Source organism: Saccopteryx leptura, chromosome 1 (assembly GCF_036850995.1).
Source record: "Saccopteryx leptura isolate mSacLep1 chromosome 1, mSacLep1_pri_phased_curated, whole genome shotgun sequence".
Classification (NCBI taxonomy): domain Eukaryota; kingdom Metazoa; phylum Chordata; class Mammalia; order Chiroptera; family Emballonuridae; genus Saccopteryx; species Saccopteryx leptura.
Window position 1 is genome coordinate 220,239,496 of NC_089503.1, and position 18,101 is coordinate 220,257,596.

The 18,101-nt window shown below is 41.6% G+C and overlaps 1 protein-coding gene across 5 annotated transcripts in view; it reads right to left on the minus strand.

Moving 5' to 3' along the window:
- FBXW7 (F-box and WD repeat domain containing 7) overlaps positions 1–13,532 on the minus strand; it is a 178,849-nt gene extending 165,317 nt beyond the window's left edge. For 2 of the 5 annotated variants that reach the window (XM_066386525.1, XM_066386546.1), the window contains exon 1: positions 13,249–13,339. The gene's annotated coding sequence lies outside the window, so the exon portion shown is untranslated. Of the gene's footprint in view, positions 1–13,248 lie in introns of all 5 variants that reach the window. The other 3 variants (XM_066386530.1, XM_066386544.1, XM_066386529.1) reach the window with 3 other exon arrangements.
- Between the last annotated feature and the right edge of the window lie 4,569 nt (positions 13,533–18,101).

Consider the following 18,101-nt stretch of genomic DNA (forward strand, 5'->3'; position numbering starts at 1 on the left):
GGTGCCTGACCTAAAAAGGCTTATAATTTAACTGAAGAGACCAAACAAAGGATTTAAAAAAGAGAGAATAAGTAAGTTAAATACCTCATTTACTAATACACAGGATGTGAGAAATAGAAATTAGGTGATAGGAAAGTATACAGTTAGGGAATACTTTTCTTAAGATTTTATTTATTAATTTTAGAGACAGGAGAAAGAGAGAGAAAGGATAGGGAGATGGGGGAAGGGGAAGCATCAACTTATTTCTTGTATGTGCCCTCACCCAGGAAACCCAGGGTCTCAAACCAGTGATCTCAGTATTCCGAGTTAAGGCCCCATCCACTGTACCGCCACAGATCAGGTGGGAATACTTTTTAAAAGACATTTCTAATATACTCTCTTTTAAGATGTGATACAGATGAATAAAAGGTGATAAGCAGGGAAAGAGCCACACTGCTGAAAACTCTGTAAAACAGAAGTCTGTGCCCTGGCCGGTTTGCTCAGTGATAGTGTCGTCCCAGAGTGTGGAAGTCCCAGGTTCAATTCTCAGTCAGGGCACACAGGAGAAGTGACCATCTGCCCTTCCAACACTCCCTCTCCTCTCCCTTCTACCTAGCTCTCTCTCTCTGTTTCTCTCTCTCTCTCTCTCTCTTTCCTCTCTTTCCTCTCCTCCTGCAGCCATGGCTCAACTGGTTTGAGCAAGTTGGCCCCAGGCACTTAGGATAGTTCCACGGCCTCGCCTCAGGTGCTAAAATAGCTCAGTTGCTGGACAACAAAGCAGCAGCTCCAGATGGGCAGAGCATCCCCAGGTAGGGGGTTTGCTGGGTGGATCCCAGCCAGGGCATGCATGCAGGAGTTTGTCTCTCTGCATCCCTGCCTCTCACTTTAAAAAAAAAAAAAAACAGTCTGGGAATTAAAGGAGAGTTTTGTGATCACAGTTTAAGTAGTAAGTCGAGAAAATGATGAGGCGCATAAGGCTCCCTTAAAATTAAGACCAAGCTGTGGCTAGAGACAATGAAACTGGTTCTATGATTTTAGGGTGCTCCTTACCAAACACTCTAAAGCACAGCAAAATGAACAAATAAAAAAAATCTACAGGTGAAGACTTACAAAGTTGGCTAACAGAGTCTTAGACATAAGAGGTCAAGCACCAAATTTCCTAAGATGAGTGATGGGTCACCGATTTAGCTTGCTGTATTTTGTCTCTCCCAACCAGACAGTGAGTTTGAAGAGGGCAGGGATTTTTATGTTTTATTCAGTTAGATCAGCACCTGGCACAGGAGGTGTTCAGTTAGTATCTAAAGCAGCAGTATTCTCGTGACATATTCAGAAGCAAAGTTCACAAATGCCCTCAGCATTCAAAAGATCAGTAACCTAACAGAAATACCAATAACATTATAATATTTATTATTATTGTAACAGCTAACAGTTATTGAGCACTAATTCTCAGCCAGATTCCGATGTATTATCTCACTCAATCCTCTTAACTACCCTATAAGAGAGGTAGGTACTAACAATTATCATCCAAGTTTTACAGGAAACATGCATAGAATAAACAACTGTTCCAACCTCACAAAGCAGCACAGTTGGAACCTGGGCCTATCAACCCCAAAACTTTCCTCTCAACAACTATGGCACATATATATCAATAGAATTACAAACATCCCTCTTAGGCAAACTCAAGAAATGTGGCCAATGAGGAAAAAAGACAACAAAACAAGATAAAAAACCAAAACTCCAGGGTAGTCAAAAACCCTTTGTGGGTCCCTTCTCCCAGCAGGTACTGTGGAAATTTTTCCACACATCAATTATCCCATACAGATTAAAATTGCAATGGTTTAAAGAATCCAGATGTTGAAAAGCTAGGAACTACAGTCAATCATCTATTCAACATTTCAAAGGGTAGTAGATAACAAGTGGTAACACCCCAGGTCCACAACCCAAAAAAATAACAGGGTGTGACCTCTGACTAAGACTGACCTCAAAACTTCCTGTGCCACTCTCCCTGGTACGCCTCGTCCCTCCCTCCCTTGCTGTGTGTGTCTCCCCTTCGCACATCCCATCTCCTCCCCTACCAAATGGCCTTTACAAAAATTCTGAAAGTCTGTACTTCCTGCTCTAAATTTCTAATCTAGTAAATTAAAATTTGAATGTTTCTCTAATGAAAGAAATTCTACCTGTGTAATACTCAATACAAAAAAGCTTCCCCACTCATTACAGCAACATTCCAGAGTTTCTATTACCAAATTCACAGTAGTCAATTTAGAACCACCAATCATGCAAAAGAAAGCTAATGACCCACATATTTATCGAACCCTCTGATATCATTACTTACATAGTAAATAAGCAGGAAAAAATTAAACTCACTGGAGAGATTATGCTCTTCTCCCATCTATCCAGTAACCTATTCATAATTATAAAATTCTTTTGAAAACTTCTAGCATTTAAAGCATAACTACGTAACTACAATCGCTACCAACAAAAAAGTCTTTAAAATACTGAACTTTTTTTTTTTTTTTTTTTTTGTATTTTTCTGAAGTTGGAAATGGGGAGGCAGTCAGATAGACTCCCGCATGCGCCCGACCAAGATCTACCCAGCATGCCCACCCAGATGCTCTGCCCATCTGGGGCGTCGCTCTGTTGCTACCAGAGCCATTCTAGCACCTGAGGCAGGGGCCATAGAGCCATCCTCAGTGCCCGGGCCAACTTTGCTCCAATGGAGCCTTGGCTGCGGGAGGGGAAGAAAGAGACAGAGAGGAAGGAGAGGGGGAGGGGTGGAGAAGCAGATGGGCGCTTCTCCTGTGTGCCCTGGCCAGGAATCAAACCCGGGACTCCTACACACCAGGCCGACGCTCTACCACTAAGCCAACCAGCCAGGGCCCTGAACTTTTTATAACTAGAATATTCATTAATCACTTAACCAAAGACCAACTAATATTTAAACCAATCTAATTTTTTTATTTACACCAAAAGCTAAAGCAAACTTGCCTTAATGAAGACATTAGAATAAGGACAACAGAGGCAAGAAAATCAGTTCAAAGAAATATATCTCAATAATGCCTTTCTGCCTTTGAATTTTTTCATACACTTATCTTAAATATACAGTTCTATTAAATAAACAGACTATGAAGGCATAGCCAAATTGTTCTCAAAATAGAAGTACTTTCCAAATACAAAAACAATCCTGAAGCATTTATTTCTTGTATTGGCCAATAGAACACTGATTATGCCAAGCTTGAAGAAAATGTTATTCCTGAAACTGATCTTTTTAATAAATACTAAACATGAAAGGGGAATATCAGGCCCTGGCCAGCTGGCTCAGTGGATAAGAGCATCTGCCCAGCATATGGACATCCCAGGTTCAATTCCCAGTCAGGGTACATAGGAGAAGTGACCATCTACTTCTCCCCACCTCCACTTCCCTCTTCTCTTTCTCTTCCCCTCTCGAGCCAATAGCTCGATTGGTTAGAGCATGGGTCCTGGGTGCTGAGGATAGTTTGGGTGTTCCAAGAATAGGTCTTAGGTGCTAAAAATAGCTTGAGTGGTCCGATCATCAACCCAAGATGGGTTGCCAGGTGGAACCTGGTTAGAGAGCTTGTGGGAGTCTGTCTTACTATCTGCCCTCCTCTCACTTAAAAAAAAAAAAAAAGCTTTTGAAAACAACAGTAAGCAAGGGAACTAAAGGCAAAAATAAATGAATGGGACTACATCAGACTAAAAAGCTACTGCATAGCAAAAGAAACTGACAAGAAAACAAACAGGCAGCCAACTAAATGGGAGATGATATTTGCAAACAACAGCTCCAATAAGGGGTTAATATCCAAAATATACAAAGAACTCATAAAGCTCAGCAAAAAAAGCAAACAATCCAATTAAAAAATGGGGAGAAGACCTGAACAGATACTTCTCCCAAGAGGCCATACAGAAGGTGAACAGATATATGAAAAAATGCTCATCTTCATTAGCTATTCAAGAAATGCAAATCAAAACTAAAATGAGATACCACCTCACACCAGTTAGATTGGCTGTTATCACCAAGACAGGTAATAGCAAGTGTTGGAGAGGCTGTGGAGAAAAAGGAATCCTCATTCACTGCTGGTGGGAATGCAAATTAGTACAACCATTATGGAAGAAAGTATGGTGGTACCATACTCAAAAAATTAGGAATAGAACTACCATATGACCCAGCAATACCTCTACTGGGTTTCTACCCCCAAAACTTGAAAACATTGGTATGTAAAGACACATGTACCCCCATGTTCACTGCAGCATTCATTATCCACGGTGGCCAAGATGTGGAAACAACCAAAGTGTTCCTCATTAGAGGATTGGATAAAGAATATGTGGTACATATATACAACGGAATACTACTCAGCCATAAGAAGTGATGACATAGTAACACAACATTGATGGAACTGAGTGAAATAAGTAAACCAGAAAAGCTAAGAACTGGATGATTTCACACATAGGTGGGATATAAAACTGAGACTGATGGACATAGATAAGAGTGAAGTGGTTATTAGAAGGAAGGGGATGTAGGAGAGGCAGACGGGGGAGGATGGGGGGGAAGGGTTCAAAATGGGACAAATATAAGGTGACAGAAAATGATTTGACTGTGGGTGATGGGTATACAACATAATCAACAGTTCAAATGCTATAGAAATGTTTACCTGAAACCTACATACTCTTATTGATCAATGTCATGCTGTTAAATTTAATTTTCTAAGTAAAATTGAAAAAACAAAGAAAACAACAGTAAAATTATTTTGGTATTATTCGTCAAACTCAAGGGCTGAATTTAAATGTTGGGCAACATAAAGCCTGACGTTAACTTACTTTAACTTAACAGTCTGTGTTTTTATACCATCTCATTTAACCTTAACAACGATCCTGTAAAGAACATGGTTTTTCCTCATCAACAGGTGATAAAGCTAATATTAGAAGGCTAAATAGCTTGTCAAAAGCCACATAGCTAAGAAAAAAACTGCCTAATAAATGAATTTTCTACCTCCACAGTACGAGTACGTTTTATTAGGTAAATGAGAAATGAATTGGCAGCATGTTGCTGGCTCCAGGTATGCATAATATTTTCAGCCATTAGCTAGTTATAAGTAATCATTATTAGTGAAACAACTCCTTCTCAGATCTAGAGAATGTCATGCAAAAGTCTATTATTTATTACCCCTTACACTGCCCTAAAAAAAAATATGATCCTAAAAGTCTGATAAGATAAATACATTCTATCAAAATCAAACCAGCAATTTTCCTTGAGATTTTCATATTTGGCACTAATATACAGATGCTCCTGGACCTATGATAGGGTTATGTCCCGATAAACCCATCGTAAGTTGAAAACGCATTGACTGCACCTAATCTACCAAACACCACAGTTTAGCCGAGGCTACCTAAAACATGCTTAGAGCACGTACATTAGCCTACAGTGTGGCAAAATCATTTCACTGCCAATGTCCAGCACCATAAGAGTATATCACTTATTGCTAGCCGGGGGGAAAATCAAAATTCAAAATCTGAAGTACAGTTTCTACTGATATCACTTTCATACTATCATAAAGTTAAAAAGTCTAAGACAAATCATCATAAGTCAGGGACTGTCTGTATATTGATGGGTCTGATCAAGATGCTGTGAGATACATAAACCAAAAGAAAACAAAGAATCTTATCTAACAGTGAGCCTCTCAGAGGAAAGGCTGTGACATTAAAAATATTCTACACTATATGTTTTAATAGTTCCTAAATTCCAGAGCAGTCATGCAGAAAGGAGCACTTGGCACAATACACCAGGTATATGAACACATGGACACACTCACAACATGCCACCTCTTTCCTAAATCCACCCCGGTTTCCAGTAGCTGCCTTTCAGCTGGAAAGAAAGGGGCGAAGAGACAAAGCACAGCAACAAAAACTGCACAATATCTGACTGATTCACAAGCTATCCCTCAGGTGATAGGGAAAGAGCCAAAGATAAGACACTCAAGCAATAAAGTCTCTTGTGCATTCTTGTTTATTATCTTTCTGCTACCTGCACTGCACCTACAACACAAATGTACGTTCTCATATTTCCTCGTATTAGCTTGCTGTTTTAGAGAAATCAAATGTTACTCAAAAATTTTTTAAAGGGACGTTTTAGAACACCCCTTTTTGTTATATATTTGTTTTGTCATTCAATATCCAGATGGAGTACAGATGTCTCCCCAAATATTTCACAATTCTGAAAGTGAAATAGAAGAAAACTATAAATATACTTGTGTGTAAAAGTATAATAATTAGAAAATATATATCCCATAGTATTCAGGAAATGTCATATATACAAGTATTTAGAAAATACACTTTAAACACACTGTGAAAGATCATGAGAAAGTATCAATGAGGTAACCAGAAAATAACAAAAATTTAAAAGCACATTAATGATTAAGACAGACTGATATTATACATGGTGGAAAAAAATTTCAAAGTAGGTAGGTTTAACAGCAAGAGTTTATAATTTGAAAGTAATTTTAGTCATCTTTTTGTAATGACAATTCAACTACACTTAAAAATAAATAATACAGCCTGACCAGTGGTGGTGGTGCAGTGAATAGAACCTCAACCTGGGACACTGAGGTCCCAAGTTCCAAACCCCTAAGGTCACAGACCTGAGAGCGGGCTCAACAGGCTTTAGCATGGGATTGACATGATCCTATGGTGGCCAGCTTGAGCCCAAGGTCACTGGCATGAGCAAGAGGTCACTGGCTCAGCTGGAGCTCCCCAGTCAAGGGACATATTAGAAGCAATCAAACAACTAAAACACAACTACAAGCTGATGCTTCTCATCTCTCTCCCTTCCTGTTTCTCTCCATAGATGATAGATGATAGATAGATAGATAGATAGATAGATAGATAGATAGATAGATAGATGATAGATAGATGATAGATAGATAATACACTACTCATTTCCCTGGTCTAGTGAAAGTTGACACCATTATAGAATATTTCTATTTGGAATATTTGCAGATATTCCTTGTTGTGGGTTTTTGGTTTTGGGGGTTTTTTTTGTGACAGAGAGAGACAGAGAGAGGGACAGACAGACAGGAAGAGAAAAAGATGAGAAGCATCAATTCTTCGTTGCAGCACCATAGTTGTTCATTGATTGCTTTCTCATATGTGCCTTAATCGGGGGCTACAGCAGAGCAAGTGACCACTTGTTCAAGCCAGCAACCTTGGGCTCAAGCCAGCAACTTTGGGCTCAAGCCAGGGACCTTGGGCTTCAAGCCAACGACCTTTGGGCTCAAGCCAGTGGCCATAGGGTCGTGTCTATGAGCCCACACTCAAGCCAGTGACCCCATGCTCAAGCTGGTGAGCCTGCGCTCAAGCCAGATGAGTCTGCGCTCAAACTGGCGACCTCAGGGATTTCAAACCTGGGTCCTCTGCATCCAGTTCTGACACTCTATCCACTGCGCCACTGCCTGGTCAGGCCTCCCCCTTGTTTCTCTTAAATTGCTACCTATCCTTAAGTAGGTTTTGCTTAATCCCTTGAGAAAATGATAAAAATTACTTGAAAAGGCAAAAATTAAATTGAGTATGTTTAAAAGAAAATCCTCTCCTAATGATTAGAAAGGCAACTTTACAGTGACCCTCTAAAAGGTAAATGAAAATTGTCAGATTACGTAAACTTTCTGTAAGGAAAAAGAATTCAAGTACCAATTACATGTGTAGAAAAACTGCATAAAGTATAAGCAGTTCTGAAAACAACTAAAAACTGATCACTACTGAAAGAGTAACACCCTCCCTGCCATAAACAGGAGAATCCTGAGATAAGATTTATGAAACAGAGCAAAAATATACCATCATCCAATGCAGGTATTTGTTGCCATACTGCCATACAAAACAAATGTTTTGATATTAGCTACAATGTACAATTACACAGAATGAATTATCCTTTCTAAACAATACACTTGAGATAGATTCACCTGAGAAATTAACCCTTGGACATTTACTTTTAAACATACAGCAAAGCTTTTATATATATATATATATATATATATATATATATATATATGTAATTTCTTTCTTAAATTTTTTATTTAACTTATTGGGGGGATACTGGGTAATAAAATTATATAGGTTTCTAGTGTACAATTCTAGAATACACCATCTGCTTATTGTATTGTATGTTCACCACCCCAAATCAAGTCTCATTCCATCACCATTTACCTCCCTTTATCCTCTTCTACCTCCCTCCACACCTTTTCCTCTTGTAATCCCTATTCTGCTGTGTCTGAGCTTGTTTGTTTTTGCTTAATCCCTTCACCTTCTTCACCCAGCCAGAGCCCCCATCCCCTATGAAAGCTGTCAGTCTGTTCTCTGTATCTACGAGTCCCGGCAAAGCTTTTCAAAGTATACTTTTAAATGATTTAAGTGATTTGTTAAGATATAATACTTAGAATTAATCAAACAAAAATTGTGGCGTCAATAATTCTACACACTGAATTGGTCACTACAAGAGATTAAAACTTTTAGAAAGAAAAAAAGAAAAAAGAACTTTTAGAGACAAGTATCGAACCTTAATGTTCTTATAATTTGGCTAATACTTATCTGACTCGAGCCAACCATAAACACTTCTAAGTAAATGCTTTATAATGTATTTTCATAACCTTTCAAAATTACATACATAAGTTCCTTCGACTTCTGGCCATGATACATAGCCAGTATGCCACTATATGCCAATTATGGTATCTATAAATAAGACAGATAACATAGAACAAGTAGTCCCCACTTTTTGCTGCATCCCTTTATAAATGGCATTGCCACTGCTCCTAGCCCATAGTTTTCATCACTATCTTAAACAGTAGACTCTATGCCTTATGCAGAATTATATATTTTTTTAATTTTATTTATTCATTTTTAGAGAGGAGAGAGAGAGGGAGAGAGAGGAGAGAGACAGAGAGAGAAGGGGGGAGGAGCTGGAAGCATCAACTCCCATATGTGCCTTGACCAGGCAAGCCCAGGGTTTCGAACCGGCGACCTCAGCATTTCCAGGTCAACACTTTATCCACTGCGCCACCACAGGTCAGGCTTACGCAGAATTATATTAACACAATTCTCAATGTGTATCTCATTTAGAAAACGAACTTCTAAAACAGCTTATCCAGACTTGTAATGGATGAAACTCAGAAAGTACTGTTGGTGGATTTGGCAGTTGTCTATACCAGAAGTTGATAAACTACATGCCAAACCCAACCTATCTCCTGTTTTTATGTATAAGGTTTTACTGAAACACAGTCACACTCACTCACTTACATATTGTCTATGGCTGCTTTCATACTACAAGAGCAGAACTGAATCGCTGAAACTAAAATAAAATCTAAAATACTTACTAACTGACCCTTTACAATAAAAAGTTTGCCAACCATTCCATTACACAATGAGACAGCAGAGAAAACACAAGACTTTTCTAAGAACCATCTCCCAAGAATATAAATTGGGATGCTGATAGCCTAGGTGTGGGTCTTGCAGGCAGTCATCTGGTGCTAAAACACCAAAGGCACACCCTCAATTCTCTTTTATCTTCCTATATCAATCCCGAAGTTGCCAAAGCAAAACACATGAGGTTACCACTGCCTACTACCAGAGTCCCACCTTCCCCACTGTCTTTACTAGTAAATCATTTAATCCCAAAAGACTGCCTGTATAAATTCATCAAAACATGGTTTCCTCTACATTAAAAAGCTGTGGAAAGTAGGAATGAATAGAACAGGCACCCACGTGGCATAGATTCCAGTCCCTGTGCCCTCATCTTGGAATCATCTTAGATTTAGCTCCTTGTCTAAATATCTCTTCCTCAAAGTGTGTCTGCCATTTGAATTACCATCTTCAGAAGCAGTCAAACAAGGAAGGAGAAGAATTCAAACTAAGCAGCACCAAAGTGGGGATATATGTCTTCCCTACCTCACAATCCTTAATCCGTGTTAGCCTCAACCCTAAATGACAGCAGCACTCGCTGCAGGTTTCACCACAAGGGGGGAAAAAAGAAAAAGGGGAAAAAAAGACAGTCTTGCAGTGTCTCATACCATACAGATGTCTGAATTTTTTAAGTGCCAAGTTGTTTTGTGTTTTCTTTTTAATAAAAGGGTTTTTTTAAAAAAAGGAATTTTCAGAACTTCTGTGCCAACACAGGGATATCCTCTCCATTGTACAGGACACAAAGACACACCAACTTCAAGCAAGGGAAGCAGCCTTCTCTGCCAGCTATTTTTAGCCCCACTTCTGTCATGTTACAGACAAAGTTAGGATAATAATGCTGGGTAAACTTTAAAAACATGAACATGTAAAAGAAATCTGTCCTTTGATGTATAAATTCCTTAACACTGAAATCCTACATATCCTTCTGAACTTAACCTCAGGGGCCCTACAGACTCTACAAGTTTGTCATAGCTGTTTCAAAAATATAGAATCATATGCCCTAAGACTGAATTGGTGGTCATGTTTAAAGGCTGTTCCTCCCTTTTCAACTTCAACTCTCACCCACTTTCAAAACATTTATTTTAGGAAGAGTCCATCCATTCTCTGTTCTTACTATATCTTTGCTAACTTTAACAGATTCCCCTTCCCCTCAGTAAAAATACCCATTTTTCATTCTCCATCAGCGCTCTTGAGAAATCTTAATACTTTGAAAATTACTCCCAGCTTTACATTTTCAGCATATCACTCATTAGTTTATTTTATTATGTCAAGATTGCATAAGTATCTGTTTACTGTAAAATTTAAGGTTCAAAACAAAGTACAATGCCCCATTTCTGAATTACTTTTTACAAGAAACCACTAGCACCATATTAAAATACTGGAAGAATCTTTTTCACTCTTCTATCTGTATAGCTCTTCAATGACCATGGCGTAAAATTGTTGGTTCCCTAGAAAAAGAAAATCCCAACCCAGGTATAATGCTTCTAGGTCTAAAACACTTCAATCATCCTTCTCCAGAACATTGTTCTCAATTGCTGCTTTGATTTGTAAACATGTATCTACACACACACAGACTGACCTTAAGCCTATTCAACAACTTCCCTCTGTATTCCCATCAAGCTAACTTCCTAACTATATTCGTCCCTCACACTTTCCAATTCTGAAAGTCTTTAACCACTTTTCTTCCCAAAAGGGACCTTCCCAGATTTGGTTCAGACATTCCAATTAGTCCAGCAATCAATACCAACATTTCCCTAATAAAAATGCACAAATACATGTATATCTATATAAGGTACCAAACACAGTATCTGATATACAGTGGCAGTAGATGAATAGTGGTCCAATCATTCCCCCTTTCCTACAATTTTGTACAATTTGTCATTGCCTATGCCACCCAGAAGTAAAGGCATCTCAAAGGTAAAGATTCAAGATACTTTGTTTCTTTGATACCCAAATATGCAATAAAACATTACCATGATTTTTAACCAATCTATAGTTGAAACAATAAAAAGTCTTAAAATTAGTAAACAACTTTGATGAAGTACAATCTATACTCAAACTAATTTGTTGGTTTTCCTCCCTTCCTCCCTGTAAAGACAACCTATGAAAGACTAGACTTTTCCTCCTCCTATTTAAACATGGGATACATGAATTCCTTAAGGTCACAAAATGACAAAACCAGAGACATTTGTTTCTGATTTCATGCCTAACATTATATCTACTACTGAATATCTTCATGTCAGTACCCATTTAAAATAGAATTTAAGGTTCCTTATAAAAGCATAACAAAATCAAAGCATACAAAGAAAAACAAAACAGGTAGAGAAGTTCCAGCAGAGAGTAAAGTGATCAAAGAAATAAGTCCAAGACAAAAAGAGTCAGGAAAGATAGTAAAGAGAAACAACCAAAATTTGTAAAACCAGAAAAAGATGAACTCCAACTTATTCTAGTTTTTCTCAAAACATAAACTCTGAAGGTGTCCTGGGATGTTAAAGAGACAGGTTTGGGATTAAAGAATGAACTGTTACATAATTCAGGGGCTAATACACTTGCAGAACTCACTACTTCAAAAGACAAAAAAGTACAGGATTTCTGAAAACAGTGTTTGAGAAAGTTTTAAATATATTTAAGCAAGATCCTGAATAAAGAAGTTAGCATAGATAACCCCAGACACATTCATTCCCACAAAGCTTCTCTAAATAGTAGCTTGAGAGAGAGCAAGACCACAACACTGTCTGGAGGGACCATAATTCTCAGCACAATACTCCCTATGTTGTAATATAAAATTCCACCTTATGCTGAAGCCTTAACGACTGTATAAATATATGAAATGTTAATAACTTTCCTGCATCTTAATTTGATTCTCTAACAAAATACCTAAAATACAAATCAAAGATTTTATAGACTTCACCTCTAAAATATTTGGAGAGAAAAAAAATTCTGCAAAATATTGATTATCAAAAGTTTCTCACTTGATAAAAAAGTAAAGAAACTCAAATAAGCAAGGCCTCAAGTCATTCTGCCAAATAAAAAAGCGCTGGCTATTCAGACATATGCTACTCCCTGCCATCGCCCCGCCTCCCCCCCCCCCCCCCCCCCCCCCGCAAATAAGCACATTTGGGTAAGAAATACAGTAACAACTTTTATAACTGGTCAAAGAACTGAATGCTCTCCCCCAATTAAAAGATTCATAAGACCTCAGAATTTCCCGAGTAACTGAAATCTGTCACAGTGTCCTCCTAACACACAGGAATTGGTCCCAGGAAGTGAAAAGGTAAAAAAAACCTCCTGTATCCATAGGTACAGAAATGAAAATCTGAAGGGGGGGAGGAGGGATTTTACTTTCAAGAATTCACAGGGTAAGTAAGAGGTTCCCACTTGAGAACTCAACTACAAAACTAAAACTTACCCAAAAACAAAAATAAAAGTTAACCAAAAACAAAAACTACAGCGCTGTTTCACACCCGGCATACCAGGAAAGACATATTACAGAGATGTCCTTTGTGTGCACATACGCTCCGGGTTCCTCAATTTCCTTTTGTCAATTACTGGCCAGAAAGGTGCAAGTGTCCACTCGGGAGAAAGACGGAACTCCTCTAAGAGAAGCCTGTAAACTTGCGTATTACATGCAAAAGAGCCAACAGGTCATACACAGGGCGACCCAGCACCTCGTCCTGCCCCGAGGAATCAAGGCACCTCCTCCCGTTTATGCACTCCCAAACACTCCTGGAAACCATCCGCACAACTCCAGGAGGACACGCCGGCATCCTCCCACTTGCCACCCTCGATCCCTTTCCCGAGGCCACTCACACTGCAGAGAAGAGCCGTGGCGCTGAGAAAGTGGGCCGGTTCCCTTCCTCCTCCGGATGGAGGCTGCAGCTGCCGAGGGCTCCGACCCGCGAGTTGCTGGGGAAGAAGCGGGGCTCGTGTCGCTCAACCAGGCGGCCACCCGGGTCTCTTCCGCGCTGCGGGCGCAGAGGCAGCGGCGGCCCCGCTCGCCTCCTCTCTGCCTCTTCCTGGGTCTCTTCAGGCTGTCTTCTGCCCGACCGGGGCCACTTGTCCCGGGACAACCACGTTCGGGAGGCTCCGGGTTTTGTTTTTATCAAGTTTCCTAGTCTGGGCGGAGGCAGCGGCCGGCCCCCCGGGTCCCCCGGCCCCGCCGCCCTCGGGGCTGGGGCGAAGGAGAGGGCTCTAAGAACTCCTCCCGGAGTCCTGCCGAGGAGCCGGGGGGCCGGCGACTGGCCCAGGGAGAAGACCCCCGAGGGGGCTAAGGGCAGGGGGAAGGAAAGGAAAGGACGGCGGCGCCGCTCCTGCTCTCCCCACCGCCCCGGCCGCCGCTTCACATCGGGGTCCCCGCCCCCCGGCCGGGGGTGGTCGCTGAGCTTGGGACCCCGGCTCATACACTCCGGGGCAAGATGCTAAGGCCCCGGGCGGGTGGCCGAGGCGGCGGCGAGGTGGGGGACCCGGCCGGCTCCGCTCGGCGCCGCCCCCGCTCCTGGCTCCTGCATGTGTCGCTGCGGCTGGGACCCCCTCCCTACACCTTGGGGGTCCCTCGTCCCGCGCCCCGGGACCAGACAGAAGCACCGGCCCCTCCTCAGCGTCCTCTCACTGCGGAGCCGCTGACCAGCCCCAGCCCGAGGTAGCCGCCTCCCTGCCCCCCAGCCGCCGGCTCCGGCTCGGGCTCCGGCGTGTGCAGCCGCTGCTGCCGGCCGGGAAGGTGAGGGGGGGAGAAGAGCGGTGGCCGCGGCTCCGGATGGCCCAGGTGAGGGCGGAGGTCTCGGCGGCAGCCAGTGCACGGGGGCGGGGTCTTTCGGATGCTCCCAGGCTCTCACGCTCTCGGCGGCTGTGGCAGTAGCTCCCGGAGCTCAGCTCGCTGTCTCGCTCGCTCTGTGCGGGGCTCTCGCCTCACTCCAGAGAGAGGGGCGGGAGGAAAGCGTCGCGGACCAATGACGCAAGTCACCTAGCAACCGCGCTCCTCCCCCCCCTCCCTTTTCTTTCCGCTAGGAGACTACCTCCGCTGGCCTTTTTTCCCCCTTCCCAACCACCCCGCCCTGGGCGACTCTGGCGCGCTCCGATGACGCGGCAAAGGAAGAGGAAGTCCGGGCTCGGTGAGCGGGTGGGTGCGCCTCGGGCCGCGGGACTCACCGCCGCAGCCGCCGCCTCTACGGCCGCGTCAGAACTGAAGAGAGGAAGGGGAGGAGCCGAGTTGAGCCTAAGCTGCCGCCTGGTCTTACCCCCGACCCAAGGGCGGCGGACAGGGCTTTCTCTTTAGAGGTTTTCGTCAGGGCAGGTGGTGACTGCTCCTTTGGGAGCCAGGAGGAGGCCCAGGCCGCGCGGCCATGCTCGGGCGCGCACCACCTGGAGGTGAGGCATTTGGCCCCAAACGGGTCTTTTTGAAAAGCTGTACTGAGCGAGAAGTTGTGCTACATACAGCCTGATCCGCTCGCTGCACCTGCTCCAAGGAGCGAGGGCCCCACCTTTCCGTAGTGTGAGACGAGACCCAGCTCCCGATAACGTGTCGTGGGGTGTAGTGAATGTTTAATGAATGAATCAATGAATGAATGAATGAACGAATACTTGCTGAGCTCAGAGGAGTAGGTGAAGTGCTAGCGCTTTGGAAACTGCATAGCATTGTAAAGATGAGAGAGTTGTACTAGATCCCTACTCCCCCACCTCTCCACCCCCACCAAAGGAAATAAGGCTGCGGCTTGAGTTTCGGGTCACAACCTGAGTCTTAACTTGTGAGAAAGGAGGTGAATTGCCCTGACGAGGAAGGGAGCCATCCCCCAGGAGATTGTGGAGGATTTTTGACAGTTCAGGAATGAATTTAATAGTGCCTCACTTTTAGTAATCATTCGCGCTTGTGGTAAGAAGCTTTGGAGAAATGGCCTTGGTTGTGAATCGGTATACATGACGGTCATCAAGAAAATGTGGCCCGTGTTTCAAGTCTGACTCAAAGGTTATTTCCTTTCTAGAATAGTTATTACTGTTGTGAATCTTTTCCTGCAGATGTTATCTTGGAAAGTAAATTCAAGTAAAAACTCATAAAGTTGAAAGTGTAGTTCTCCAGGAAAAGAAATTTTAAGGAGCAAAATCCTCAGACAACCTGTCCTGGTGAATAGCGTGAAAATGAGATAAAAAGCAGCAGCAATGATGAAAGGAAGCAGGTTCCACAGATCTGTCGCTGGGCTCTGGCACGCCCTACCTCCTCTGGAAGAGGCAGTAATGGAGATTACAAGTCTTTCTACCTCGGGGAATAAGGAGCAAGTTTTTATAGGCAGACTTGAGAAGCTGGGGGTTTCTGCCACTACTGCCTGATATCACCATATGCAAAGAGTAGACCAAGGAAACTTCTAACTGGATAAATCCAAAGGCTCATTTTTATTAAAATGCTGCAGAAAAAGTGATTGGAGGTGGAGGGGGATGTTGCAGAAGTGAGAAGACTCACAAGGTAGCGCCTGCCCAGCTGCCTTTGATCATAAGTTCCAAGAGCCAGGTTAACTAACGCCTGACTTTGACTGCCTTTATAGCCTGCCATATCCATGTTCTTCCAAATAAGACAGGGAATGAGTACATCAAGTGAAGGCCCCCTGTGGCTACAAAACAGATCTTTTTTGGTTTTATGTGTCTTCCTGATTTCCTGAAAGAAGTTGAAGGTGTAAAATGCACAGATTTAGGGGATTTTGTGAAGCTGAGCACCTCATATTTTAAGTTCTGTGGATTTTGAATAAAAAAGTGAAATTATATCTGAGCTCTGCAATCCAGCAGAGGATGCCTCAAGGAAAGTGTGCACCAGATGGGATTTTTCAGCAGCCTGATGGAGGCTCCACCTTAGAACCTTAGTGCTGAAGACACAATGGCACTCAGGAGAGCCTTACGCCACCTATCACCTACCACCTACATAAGAAATAACAGCTGCACTTAACTTACTGGGGAAGACCCACCCACCTCACCACCCAGCATGATAACTGGAGGAAACAGCTGGAACTGGCGACTGCAGAGGACGAAGTTCATACATGTCCAACTTGGTCTGCAACTCTAGTTTTTTTAATATTACTCTGGAGAAGAAAACATCTAGTTCGTTCAAAAGTGTTAGGTAACAGTTTTTCCTCTGGTTCATTTGTTTCTGATAAGGATCTGCATACTATGTTAAAATATAACAAAGGGATATTTGGATAGGGCTCTTTTCTCCTGTATTTGAAAGTGAGCTCTTACTGTAAACTAATCAGTGTTTTATTATCCCACATCAGTGGTTTTTACTATCAAAAATTTCATAAGCTAAATTATCTGGCAAAATTTCTTTTGCTGTCTACATTATTCGATTACATTTAGAATTTTTACTGTGAGCTATACATTAAAATGTAGTTATGCCGTATAATGAGTAATTATAAAAAGAAACCTCCATGTGACCAACAAGGTCAAGAACTGGAACACTGCCAGCACCTCAGAATTCTGCCTGCTGACCTTCCTGAACACATCTTTCTTCCCTCTTTTTTAGAGGTAACCGTTATTCTATTTTTTTGTGATAATTATTTCCTTGCTTTTTTCTGTTTTATCACAAGCATACACCTCTAAACAATATATTGTTTAGTTTTGCCCTTTCTTTTGAGCTTTATTAAATGAACCAACATAATATGTAATCTATTATACTTACAGCTTTTGCTCAATATTGTTTTTAATCCATATGTTGTTCAGATTGTTCATATAGCTTTAATTTTTTAATTTTAATTGCTGAATGTTACAGGGTTCCATTATAGCATATGCCATAATTGATTTAGCCATTCTATTGTTGATGGATATCTGGGTTGTTTCTAGTTTAGGACTGTTATAAATGCTGCTGTGAACATTTATTCCTATATGTATTCCAACATGTCTGTATTGGTTTGTGTATGGTATATCCCTGGAAGCAGATATGTGATTATAAACTTGAATAAACAGCGCCAAGCTGTTTCTAAGAGTTATAATCACACCAGCCATGTATGGCATATGAGTCCCATGGCTGCACATCCTCAGCCACACTCAGTATTGACAGTTCTTTTCAGTGTTGCCGGTCCAGTGAGTTTGTTGTACTATGTCATTATAGTTTTTTGTTGTTGTTTTTGTTTTTGTTTTGTTTTGTTTTTGCTTTTAATTTATTTATTGATTGTTTAGAGAGAGAAGAAGGGGGAGAGAGAGACAGAAACATCAATGTGTTCCTGTATGTCTCCTGACCGGGGATCAAACCTACAACCCTTGCTTTATTGGGACAATACTCCAACCAATCGAACTATCCAGCCAAGGCATGTCATTGCGGTTTTAACATACATTCCCTTGATTACTGATGCTGTTGAGGACCATTTCGTATATCAACTAGCCATTTGGATTTCTTTTGTGAAATGTGTTACTATCTTTCTCATGCCTAATCTCTGAGATGCCCAGTGAGGTATTGTCGTTTGTTTGTGATTTATCTTCCCTGATGTAACTAAACCCTGTTCTTTGTTGGTTTTTATTTTACAGGCAACTATGTAACAAATTGTTTCCCCCAGCACAGATTATTTGTTACATTTCCCAGTTTCATTCATTTTATAAAAGTCAAGTTGGCCTTTTTTTTTTCCTAAAGTTCCAGCTAAAATACATGGTTTGTTTGGGTTTTTATTTTTTAATTTTACTCATTCATATCAAAT